The 11,469-nt window shown below is 34.4% G+C and overlaps 1 protein-coding gene across 4 annotated transcripts in view; it reads left to right on the forward strand.

The window, feature by feature from the left end:
• Positions 1 to 11,469, forward strand: part of RABGAP1 (RAB GTPase activating protein 1) — a 134,637-nt gene that overhangs the window by 857 nt on the left and 122,311 nt on the right. The window contains exons 2-3 of one of the 4 annotated variants that reach the window (XM_031450405.2): positions 2,512 to 2,564; positions 3,694 to 3,879. The exons of 1 other annotated variant lie outside the window; for it this stretch is intronic. The gene's annotated coding sequence lies outside the window, so the exon portion shown is untranslated. The remainder of the gene's footprint in view (positions 1 to 2,511; positions 2,565 to 3,693; positions 3,880 to 11,469) is intronic. 2 more of the 4 variants (XM_031450401.2, XM_064490500.1) reach the window with 2 other exon arrangements.

Consider the following 11,469-nt stretch of genomic DNA (forward strand, 5'->3'; position numbering starts at 1 on the left):
CTTATATGGTTACTCAGGGATTCCTATATTTTGGAAGCAAATGTCCTAGTAGACGTGTTAAGTGATCAAGCTACTAGTGCTCACACTACAAGTACTCCGTTAGTTTAAAATCGTGTTCCAACTTGCATTTTACATCTTTTGGCTTTTCTTGTTTTTTGTCAGTGGAAAAAAAAAACTGTCAAGGACAGGGTTTCACAATTCATTTGATATTTTCTTTCGAATAAATACCTATATTAACGAATATGTGACTGAACTAGGAAGTCGTGAGTGTGTGTGTGATTCCACCTGCTTTGTCTATGTAGGAAGGGAAAGAAAAAACAATGAAGAGTGAATTGAACTGATGTTTGAAAAGTTGAAAAAAAAGTTTAGGTGCCAAGGGAGTGCATATTCAACTTTTTTTTTTTTAAACGAAGGACCTGTTAGCCTTAATTCAAACGTGTGTAAGGTGCTATTTTAATATATATTTAAGGCTTTTAAGTGGCATTTACGTACAAAACTGAAAATGGATAAGGGAGAGTTTTTTTTTTTATGATCTTCCTTTGTAGACCTCAGTTTGCATAATAAAATTTGAATCCATGGTTGATGTGTGTTTATTGGTAACATTTAAGATTTACGTATGGCTTTAATACATGTTATCAACTCAAATTTTAATTAAAACAAAAATTGCTATGTTGTGGTACACTTCCTTTTCGTTTCAATTTTATAACTCAGTTTACAGATAACTAACTCGGTTCATTGGTATTAAGGTATATGTTTGGATAGTTAACCTGTCAGCTATATGCATTTTGGCATTTTTTGGCGTAGTGTTTAATTAGCAGTTTACAAGTGCGTAATCTGGATTAAATGGTAGTTTAGTGGGATTCTGTAAAAGTGAAGACACCTGTTATCTTCTGCGTATTGAAAGAAGTGTATTATACACATCATTTACATTTATACACATACATTTATATGATTTTCTATAAACATAACTCAACTTCTCAGCCCAGATTCTTTAAAGAAGTCATTTTCTTTTATTGAATATGTTTCCAGCTAACCTTTACAACCGGATTTTTTTTAAAGAAGTCATTGTCTTTAGTTGAGCATGTTTCCAGCTGAAGTGAAGCCTACTTTGAAGGTCTCACCATTCCACAATGATCTTTTTAACAAGTGAGCTTTGAGTACAGGCTTCAGAAAATAATTAGTTTAAATCAATGCAGCTGCTGAGTGTCTATTTACACTGGTGTGCTAAGATTCTTACATATGCTGCCCAAATGTTATCTTTGTAGTTTTCAGTATAATCAGATATTATTACACTTCTCAAGCATGTGAAATAAGTGAATATAAAACTCTTAAATAATCTTTCTTGGAGATAGAACTCAAATATTAAAGAAATGCTAATTTAACCAACATACATAGAGCAGAGTTTGGTATGACATTTGGGTGCTTTATATGTAATTGCCTTGTTTTATTGGTTTTCTGTAATTAGATCCTAAAGAAGGAAAATCCAAGGCTAAGGACTTGGCTGTCCATGAGTATACATGATAAAACATATCAATTTAACAGCTGTTTCTTTTTTGCATAAAATGATTACCTGGTCTCCCTCCACCCCCTCCAGTTTTGTGTTGATCCTGAGATCCTCCTTCTTTAGAAAACTTATAAGTCAAAACGATCCTGGATAGACACTTAAGCTTATATTATAACTGCTCTTGACCCTTAACTGCCTTATTTCTGTTCATGTGCAAGTCATGAATATTTTAGTTTATAGAATTTAGCCTGAAAGTCTCTCTCTTGCCAGAGCAACCATAGTACTCTGAGGTACTCATCAGTGAGAACTTTTTGAAGATTGTTCTGTCTACCAGAGTTCTATAAGGCCTAACCGCCCCCCATACCTTTTTCTGTGGATCATAAAGCAGTAAAAATAAAGTCCTAAACTTGCTTTTAAGTTCATGTTTGACATTAAATAGTATATATTACCTTGGCTCTAAAACATGGGACTATGTCTTCTTAATTTTGTGGCTGTGCTGCCCGATTTGGAGGTTTGCACCTCTCTTGAGTTAATGCATGGTTGTTTTGCATCTCCAGTTAAGGTTGCTTCAGCTTTTATGTAATAAATCACTACTCCTTGGCATCTGTTAATCTTTGTGGCAGTAAATTTTTCTTCGTATTAAAATATGGCATCTCAAGATATATTAACAAATTGGTTTCTGTGGTAACTTTAGCAAAATGTCATTAACTCTTAAAGCTTGACACCAATTTGATTATTTTTAAAATTTCTTTTTCCCATTTTGCTTTATTTGTACATTTTGGTGATTATAACCCAGCAAACTATGGTTATCATCTTGTTTTGCATTTTCTGAGGGTGGCCCTTGTACCAGGAAAAGAAATTGATGTACAGAATCTTTCTTTGGAAACATTTTAAATATCATCATGAGTATTAAGAGATAGCATTCAAGGCTAACTTGGATTAAATGTTGGGCATTTGTATAATACTACTGGAAAGAGCCATGTGTTAATCATTTTTTTTTATCATAGAGGTAATAAACTCTCATGCCCTTGAAGTATACTGATAAACGGATCCTGGCAAGGTGAGAATAGAAACGTGTCATGTAAATCTCTTTTGCTGTGATACACAATTTTCTATGAATAGACCTCTGAAATACCTACAGAAGAGAAATGGTTATATTTTTATTGTAGTTACCTGTTGAGTTACCTGTGAATTAAAAATCTGATTTCTGTCAAACTTCAAAAGTGAATTCTTAGATAAAAATTGTTCCCTAGCAGAACAATTTTTAAATTATTTTTACTTTTTTTGGTTGTGAGAAAAGATCTTTTCAGATAGGTTTAAAAACATCTGTGAAACTAAATTTAATTGTTTGTGAATTCTTTTATCGTCTTACACGACGCCTCGTTCAGTACTGTGCTCAGTAAATGTTTATTCATTGTTCGCCTCCTATTCAACACTTACCAAATGTCCCACCATCCTTATGTAGCTATGAGCCAGGGCCGCCTTATATCAGAAAGTGCAGAAGACTTGTGTGTTTTCTGCTGTACATTCATGGTTTGTCTACACACATTCCCCTGAAAATCAGAGGTTATAGAAAAGAGAAACCATATTTACTGCATTCATCTCAGGCTTTGGTCATCTATTGAATGATTTGCTTGCTTGGCGTTAAATTCACATAGTTTAAGGAGAAATTAATAATATAAACATTTCTATCTAAGGATAGACCGATAGATATTCTAAATGGAATAGGTTCATTTTGTTTGCTGTGGATGAGAAGGAACTGTATTGACTATTTCCTAAAAGGAAGGAAAGTCTGGACAGTTCTGCATTGCTTAAAAATATTCATGTTTTTATATTTATAGCACACTAGTGTAAATTATATTATGCTTCAGAAATCTGTTCCAGAATAAGTAAATACAAAGATACTTTTTTTAGAAACTGTGTAGTACTAAGGTTGGAAATGTAATCTGACCTTGTGAATGAGTAGTTTATTAACATTAAGCTAACTCTCCCTGTGTTCCCACAAGTGGGTTTCTGTTGTGGCAATGGTACCCAAACAATTTAAATATTTATTTCCAGAGATACTGTGTTGAAGTGGCATAAAGCCAACATACCTAGAGTTCTGTAAAAAAAAAAAAAAAAAAATAGTGTTGTTTACTGAAATGGCCATAGGAACCTGGGGAAACCACTTACATGGTTTATCTTTTCAGGTGTCAACAGTATTGCACTCACATAAGCAACACAGAGTGAAAAGAATTGTTTTATGTGCATTTCATCCCCACTTCTTTTTGTACTTTTCATTAAAAGTATCAAGATAAAGAGGGGAGAGTGTGGACTTTGGAATCAGAAAGATAGAGATATCCCAAGTCTTGAATTTACTTAATATATGACTGAAGGTAAGCTGCTTAATGATTCTGAGACCCAGTTTCTTTATTTGTAAAAATGGAACTAATTATGCTTACATTATGGATTACAGCTGGGAAGCACCTGTCTTTCCTCCCCCTCCCCTTCCTGGATACTCTCATTCACGAAGAGTAGAAAGGGTTTGGTCCCCTCATTTTATGTGTGAGAAAACTGAAGCTACAACATTGTCTAAGTCAAATAAAAAAAGACTGAGGAGCTCAAATCCCAGTTGTTGTTTTTTTTAATATACTACCAGACCGTTAACTTTAAAAAGTCTTAATAAAGCTTGGTTAGTCATGAGAAAGTGAGAAATAACTCTGAAAAATATTGGTTGTCGTCTTTAGGCACTTTTCTGTATTGATTTTGAGTTTTATCCTAAAGATCCTATAAAGGTACAATTCGACTTTAGAAACTTTTATTGATCAGTGAGTGGATAAATAAAATGTGGTATATACATACCATGGAATGCTATTTGCCTTAAAAACAAAGGAAATTTTGACATGTGTTGTAACACAGATGAACTTAGAAGACTTTATACTAAGTGAAATAAGCCAGTCATAAGAGGACAGATACTGTAGGATTCCACTACTTCTGTAAGGTACCTAGAGTAGCCAAATTCATTGAGATGGAAAGTAGAATGTCAGTTCCCTGGGGGAATGGGAATTAGAATTAATAGGTACACAGTTTCAGTTGGAAAAGATGAAAAAGTTCTAGAGATGGATGGTGGTGATGGTTGCACAACAGTGTGAATGTACTTCATGCCGTGGAACTATACACTTAAAAATGGCTAAAATCGTTAAGTTTATGTTACGTATATTTAACCACAATTTTTAAAGATTACAACTTTTAAAAGCTTTTTTAAAATTAAAAAAACTTGTTTTCCAAATATTATATTCCTATAATTAAGGTGTAGTTCATCTGGAATTGAACTAAAAGAGTCACTTCATAGTTTAAAGAAGTAAATTGTCACAGGTGTTTTAGGTTAAAATTTGCTTAAAAGTAACTTTTAGATAAGCTGGATTTTCTTGCCTTTAGGTGCTGTAGGCCCAAGATGATTGTTCTGTTTTCTTTTTGGTTTTTAAAGCTAAGGTGAAATTATTCAGAAGGCTTATAAATTAATGTGGTTTTCTTAGCTCACTGAAATAATTCAAAGAAACAGCTCCCAAATTCAAAATCAGACTTAAAAAAAGACGCATCTATTGTTTAGCAATTAGTAATGGATAGGAATTTATTTTTATAAAGAAGGGATGATTTTCCATTGAGTTTTGTTAGATTTGTCCCGCCCTTTCCAGCGATAGGCTATGAGAAATTCATGTGAAAACCAATGCAGGGAAACAAATCTCAGAGCCAGGAAAAAAAGAAAAACGCTGAGATTAATATAGTATGATTAAAAAAAATAACTTTTCTACTTGTTTAATTTTAAAAGACTACAAACCCACAGGAATTGGCCTGCTGCAACATCTTTGAGACTTGATTGGGGGGGGGGCTAATTCCTTATTTGTTTTTCTGAACAGAGAGTAACCTTGTTGGATATGTGTTTTAGAAGGGTACAGCTAGGAGCAATGTAGAATATGGAGTGGGTGGGGAGAGAGTGGTGATAGAACACCAAGGAGGAGATATGCATTCCAGAAAAGGACAGAGGCACCTAGATACCTGTGTTTGGATCAAGTTCTCAGTTTGTCTGTCATATGAAATTAATACCTATATGGAAAGGTTAGTGTAAAGATTAGTAACAATGCATGTGAAGCTCCTTAGTACCATGTTGGGCATATGTAATTGTTACTCAGAAACTGGTAAGTATTATCCTCTCTTTAGATTTAGCAAGATGATTTTCATTTTTTTTATTTAAAAAATTTTTAAATTGACGTACAGTCAATTACAATGTCAATTTCTGGTGTACAGCACGATGTCCCAGTCATGCATGTACGTACATATATTTGTTTTCATTTTTTTTCCATTAAAGATTATTACAAGATATTGAACATAGTTCCCTGTGCTGTACAAAACAAACTTCTTTTAAATCTATTTTTATTTATAGTGGCTAACATTTGTAAATCTCAAACTCCCAAGTTTATCCCTTCCCACCCTCTTTCCCCAGTAATTGTAAGATTGTTTACTAAGTTTGCAAGTCAGTTTCTGTTTTGTAGATGAGTTCATAGTGTCTTTTTTTTTTTCTTTTAGATTCTACATATGAGTGATATCATATGGTATTTTTCTTTTTCTTACTTCACTTAGAATGACAGTCTCTGGGTCAATCCATGTTGCTGCAAATGGCATTATTTTATTCTTTTTTATGGCCGAGTAGTATTCCATTGTATAAATATACCACAACTTCTTTATCCAGTCAGCTGTCAGTGGACATTCAGGTTGGCAAGATGATTTTTAAATATCTTCCTTAAGATTCATTCCCTAAAGCTGTACTCATTTGTTTTCTTGGCAGAGCAACAGAAATGATGGGGATTAAGAGGGAAGTGTGATGAGTGTTTTGATCCAGAGTGAATCCAAGATATGTTTGTGGCTCATTGTTGTTTAACTGGAGTCAGTCAGGCACACTTGAGGGTAGTTCTTTTTGAGTCTCTTCATTTCACTTGTCATTCATATCCACATCCTCGTGTCACACATTTGTAGTATAGCATATCTGTCATTTGTCCATCTCATGTTATGTAGATCCTATCACTTAAACACCGATGAAAGAGTATTATTTAACCAAATTTATTGAGCAGTGCCAGTAAGCAAGGATATGAAGGTAATATAAATAAAACCTAAGATCCTTGTCCACAAGTAGTTAGTTTAAAGGAACTGTGTCTGGTGATTGTATCCTCAGTATTTACCATGGTAGTTTATACTAAGTAATTGTTTCTGGAATGAATGATCAATATAGTGTAGGAGAAAAGAGGTGTAACATTTTACTAAGTGATAAGTGTTAATAATTCTGTGATAGAATTAAAAAGCAAACAAAAAGCCTTAGGAGCCCAGGAGGGAAATAAAGAATATTGCAGAAGGGAAAAGGGAGAGGCTGAATATTTGATATCACAAGATTGCTGATGGGGGAGAAGGACTAATTGGGGAAATGAAGACACATTCCTAGCTTAGCAGACAGCATGAGCAATAGCTTGAAAGCATAAAAATGCATGACACGTTTGGTGAGTTGTCTGGTATGGTTCGATAGGAGATAAGGTTAGAATGTTAGATGGGCTCTAGGTTTTGAAGAACTAATGATATAAGGAGTCTGGATTTTATTCTGTTTTTAGTCAGGAGCAATCAAAGGAAGGGGTGGGATATATGAACAAATCTGAATTTTTCATAGAAATTAACTATGAGGCTTTGATAATCGAGAGAGTTGAGAGAGTCTAGAGAGGGAGACTTAAGTTGCAGCTAAGTTGAAAGAGGATGAAGTATTCACAAGTCAGTGACATAAAGAATGACAAGGAATAGATTTGGAGTATATTTTGGAACTAGAATTCATTAGAGTTCCAAGGGAGAATGAGAAAAGGAGTCAAGGGTTTGTTTACATTCCTGTTTTGGGTCAGTGGTTATGAACCAGGGTAGGGGACTGTGAGGAAGAACATGTTTATGTGAAGATGGGGTCTGCTTTGGACATGTGGGCATGATTTTGAGATGACCATGGGACACGTGTAGCAAATCTTGCCTGTGTATTCTCATAACACCATTTGCATACCTCTGTAATGCCAAGCACTGTACTGTATCTGTATTGCAATTACTTGTTTTTTTTTGTCCATTTTCTCTACTGCTGTAAGCCTATTAAGGGTAAAGAGTACCTTTCCTCACCATAATGCTCTACCTATTGCCTGGCACATATCAGACTCACTACTGAATAGGAAAAAAAAAGAAGAAAACAAAATACAAATATCCATATAAAATTAGGGAGAAAAGACAGAGGTACACTATAATGAGCATACAAAAAAAGAAAAGAAAAGGAATTATACCCACATGAGGTACTGAGATAGCTAGGGAAAAGTGGAAAAAGAGGATAGAATGACATTTAAAGACTGGGTAGATGAAAAGGAACCAAAAAGACAGCTGAGGAAAGGTAGCCAGAGGTGGTAAATGGAAGCTAAACGGTGAGAGTTTCACAATAAGAAAATGATAAGTATTTTCATTTATTTCAGCTAGTAGAAGTAAGATGAGAACTAAAAAGAATTGTTTGGGTTTTAAAGTTTTGTATTGTTGATATTTATTTATTTATTTATTTATTTATTTTTCCTTTCTGAACAGTTGCTCAGAGCGCATTAAAGTACACAGGGTCACACAGATAAGGTTTGAATTCAGTTTTTAATAGAGAAAGTTCAGTGAAGGTTGGTGAGAGTTAGGGGAGTCAGATTTTTGAGAGGAACTGCTCAGTCAGAATTGGGAGTCCCATTGAAGTAGTGGAGGTAGCTAATATTACTCCATCAGGAAGACCAAGGAAATAAAGGTGAGTAGGAGCCCTGGACTAGTGACTGGGAACTAGCACATTGAATTTTCTCAAGCATGTCAAGTTCAATTGTAAGTATCACTCACACCTCTTTTATCAAATTAGATATGTCACTTTATGGGAGGTGATTTTTGCCTCTCCTAATTGCACATTAGCGAATCCATGCCACTGCTGGTTCACTGTTTATGTTACTGCTCTGAATGATGTTAGAACAATACAAATATCTGATGGTATTCTGTCCAAGAAAGAAAAATAAGTTCAAGTTTTTAAAAGTAAACACTGATTGTCCAGGAGCTGACTGCTTTTGAAGGACTGTCAAAAGGGCCTTCCCTTATCATGACTAGTTCTTTTCCATTTCACTCTCCATTAGCTGAGACTGTGGTGTTTAAGAGGAGACTGAGAATGAAAATGAATCTTCATTCAGCAAGATTGAGGTGCATTATTTACCATAATCTTTGCAGAAGTGCATAGTGGAGCATAAAATTGTCACTTACAGCCCCAAGCAGTGAATTTGGGTAAAAGATTTATAAACAGTTTTGATATCATGAGACTAATTTTCAATCAGGAAATATCTAGTGATGTTTTATGTGCCAGTAAGATAAATGTAATGAAAAGATAGAAGTAGTGAAAAATAATAACAACTGAACTTTTGGGTTTGATGCAGGAGGTTTCATAATTAAACAAAATTATCTATCATTTTAAGTCACTTAAATTATTAAAGGAGATAGAATGAAACATCCCTGAACTGGCAGTTGCCAACCTCACCCTGTTGGTAACTGGACATGTTATAAGGGTTTAGGCTCATCAGTTACATAAAAGGAGGAAACAAACTGAGTGCCTACCAAATACCAGGGTGTTCGTATGTATATTACCTTATTTAAAATGCGATAAAAATCCTTACTCTTAGCTACCTTACAGAATTGTTAGGACGATAAAATAAAGAATGTGTACATTTTAGTAATCTGTAAAGTATTATACAAAGATATAAAGTATTCCTTTACATTTATTTAGCTATAAATAAATTAGCATATGGAATTAGCAAAGTTATATATTTTTGTCCTAATATTGTATTTCCTAAATTGAATTACCAAGATTGATTGATACTTCTTAATTCTTTTAAAATTGAAAGTGAGTTTCACTCTCCAGTCAATGAAGAGAGTGAAATGGAAAAGGACTGGCCATGATCAAGGGTCTTGACAGTCCTTCAGCAGCAGTCGGCCTGGATATACATATATTTATTCCTTAGTAATTTTTATAATAGCTCTATGAGGTAGATAGTACACCATTTTCATTTATGGAAACTGAAGCTTAGTGTGACCAAGCTCACACTATTATGAAGTACTAAAATCAGTATGCTAACTAACTTGGGTTTTTTCTAACTCTTAATTGTGTGCTTTACCATCACAAATATGACTTCTGTTCTTATTGTCAGTCTATAAAAGATACTCTTGCCTTTTCATTGGGTGATTCTTGCTCTTTTCCATCTTTATTTGCCATTTATCCTATTTCTGTGAACATCTACTATGTGTCGGGTATTGTTTTCACTTATTAGGGGTATAGCAGCTAGTGAAACAGACAAAAATCCCTGTCCTCATGCTTACATGATAGTTAAAAACAAATGATTAAAGTCTAAAATGTATCAAATGGTCATAGGTAGTATTGAGAAAGGTAGGAAGAGGAATGGAAGTGCAGGGTGTTTGGGGGAGGGAGTTTGTACTTTATTGTCCATGAGAATTAGAGTAGGGGGCTTCTTTTGGTAACTGATGTAGGTAGGGATTAAAAGCAACAAAATTAGTTCTGGTCTTAAGATAGATGTGAATGCTCTAGAATTTTGCCAGGAGTATGCCAGGTTCCCCGGCAGCTCTTGATTTTAGTGGCTGGGGAAGGGGTGGTCTTACTCAGAACCCTTGGAGCTTGTGGACTCCCTCCTTAGTTCTCGTGGAGGCCAGAGAAAGAGTCTTATATAATTTTTCTTGTACTGCTTAATGTTTTGATAAATCTCATTCCCACTGAGTGATTCAGTTATTTTCAAGTGCCAAAACAAACAGAAAAGTATCTTATAAAGTGTATTTTCCTATCACCTCCTCAAAGAAAATAGATTGACCTTTGAGCCTGCCAAATCTTCTCAGTTCCATAGTGTAAATACTATAGTATATTATTTTTTGAGTCTAGAATATTGTAGAAAGTTGTCAGTGTCTCTGAGATCATAGCTTTAGAGAACTTTCCCAGGCCCTCTCCTGTCTTAATTACCCATGAAAACCTTACCTAAAGTACAAGTTCTAAAAAAGATAGGGACTCCTTTACCCGATACTGAGTGTTTTGGACAAGGTCCAAATTTGTGGCATTGGAAAAGTATCATAATCTAATGGAAAGAGCTTATTCTGATATAGATATGTGGGTTCAGTTTTTGGCTTTGCCTCTAACCAGTTGAATTACAACCATTACCTTGAACAAATTACAGCATCTCTCTAAGCCTCAGTTTTCTCATCTGTGAAATAGATACGTGAACATTAAATTTAATGTTGAGGCACTTTACATCAAATTGTAACATAGCATAATAGGTACTGTTAAAAATGTAAAATGCTATGAGAACAGAAATAGTTGCTTTAACTCTGAGGAGAGAATGGCCAGACTGCTTGGAAAAGAACGGTTATGAGATCATGAATGATTAGTTGGAGTTAACTGAGTACAGAAGCAAGGAAACCACTTTAGGAAGATGATCCTATGAGGGCAAATATATTAACGTATATATCATCAGCAAAGACATTACCTCCTCAAATATATTTCTTAACTCTCCTGACATGCTTTCATAGTTTTTTTTCCCCCTTCTAAATCAGTACTATTAACCTGTTCAATTTGCCTCTGTTCTCTACTAAACTATAAACTTTTAGGCAAGAGTCTAATTTCTCTTGTTTATCATATTTTGTTCTCTATACACTAGACACTTGGTAAGTATTCATTACTTGGATGAAGCAGAACTACATTTAAAAAAAGTTTTCAGAATACATTTGAAGTGTCTTTGAATGCTACCCTATACATTTAGATTTAGTCCTATGGAATATAGATCTTTTAAGCAAGGGAATTAGTTTAAATGGAAAGCAGCAAGGAGTCCAGGGTCCGATCTTTAGTTACGTCTGTTAAATGACCT

Source organism: Camelus dromedarius, chromosome 10 (assembly GCF_036321535.1).
Source record: "Camelus dromedarius isolate mCamDro1 chromosome 10, mCamDro1.pat, whole genome shotgun sequence".
Lineage (NCBI taxonomy): Eukaryota > Metazoa > Chordata > Mammalia > Artiodactyla > Camelidae > Camelus > Camelus dromedarius.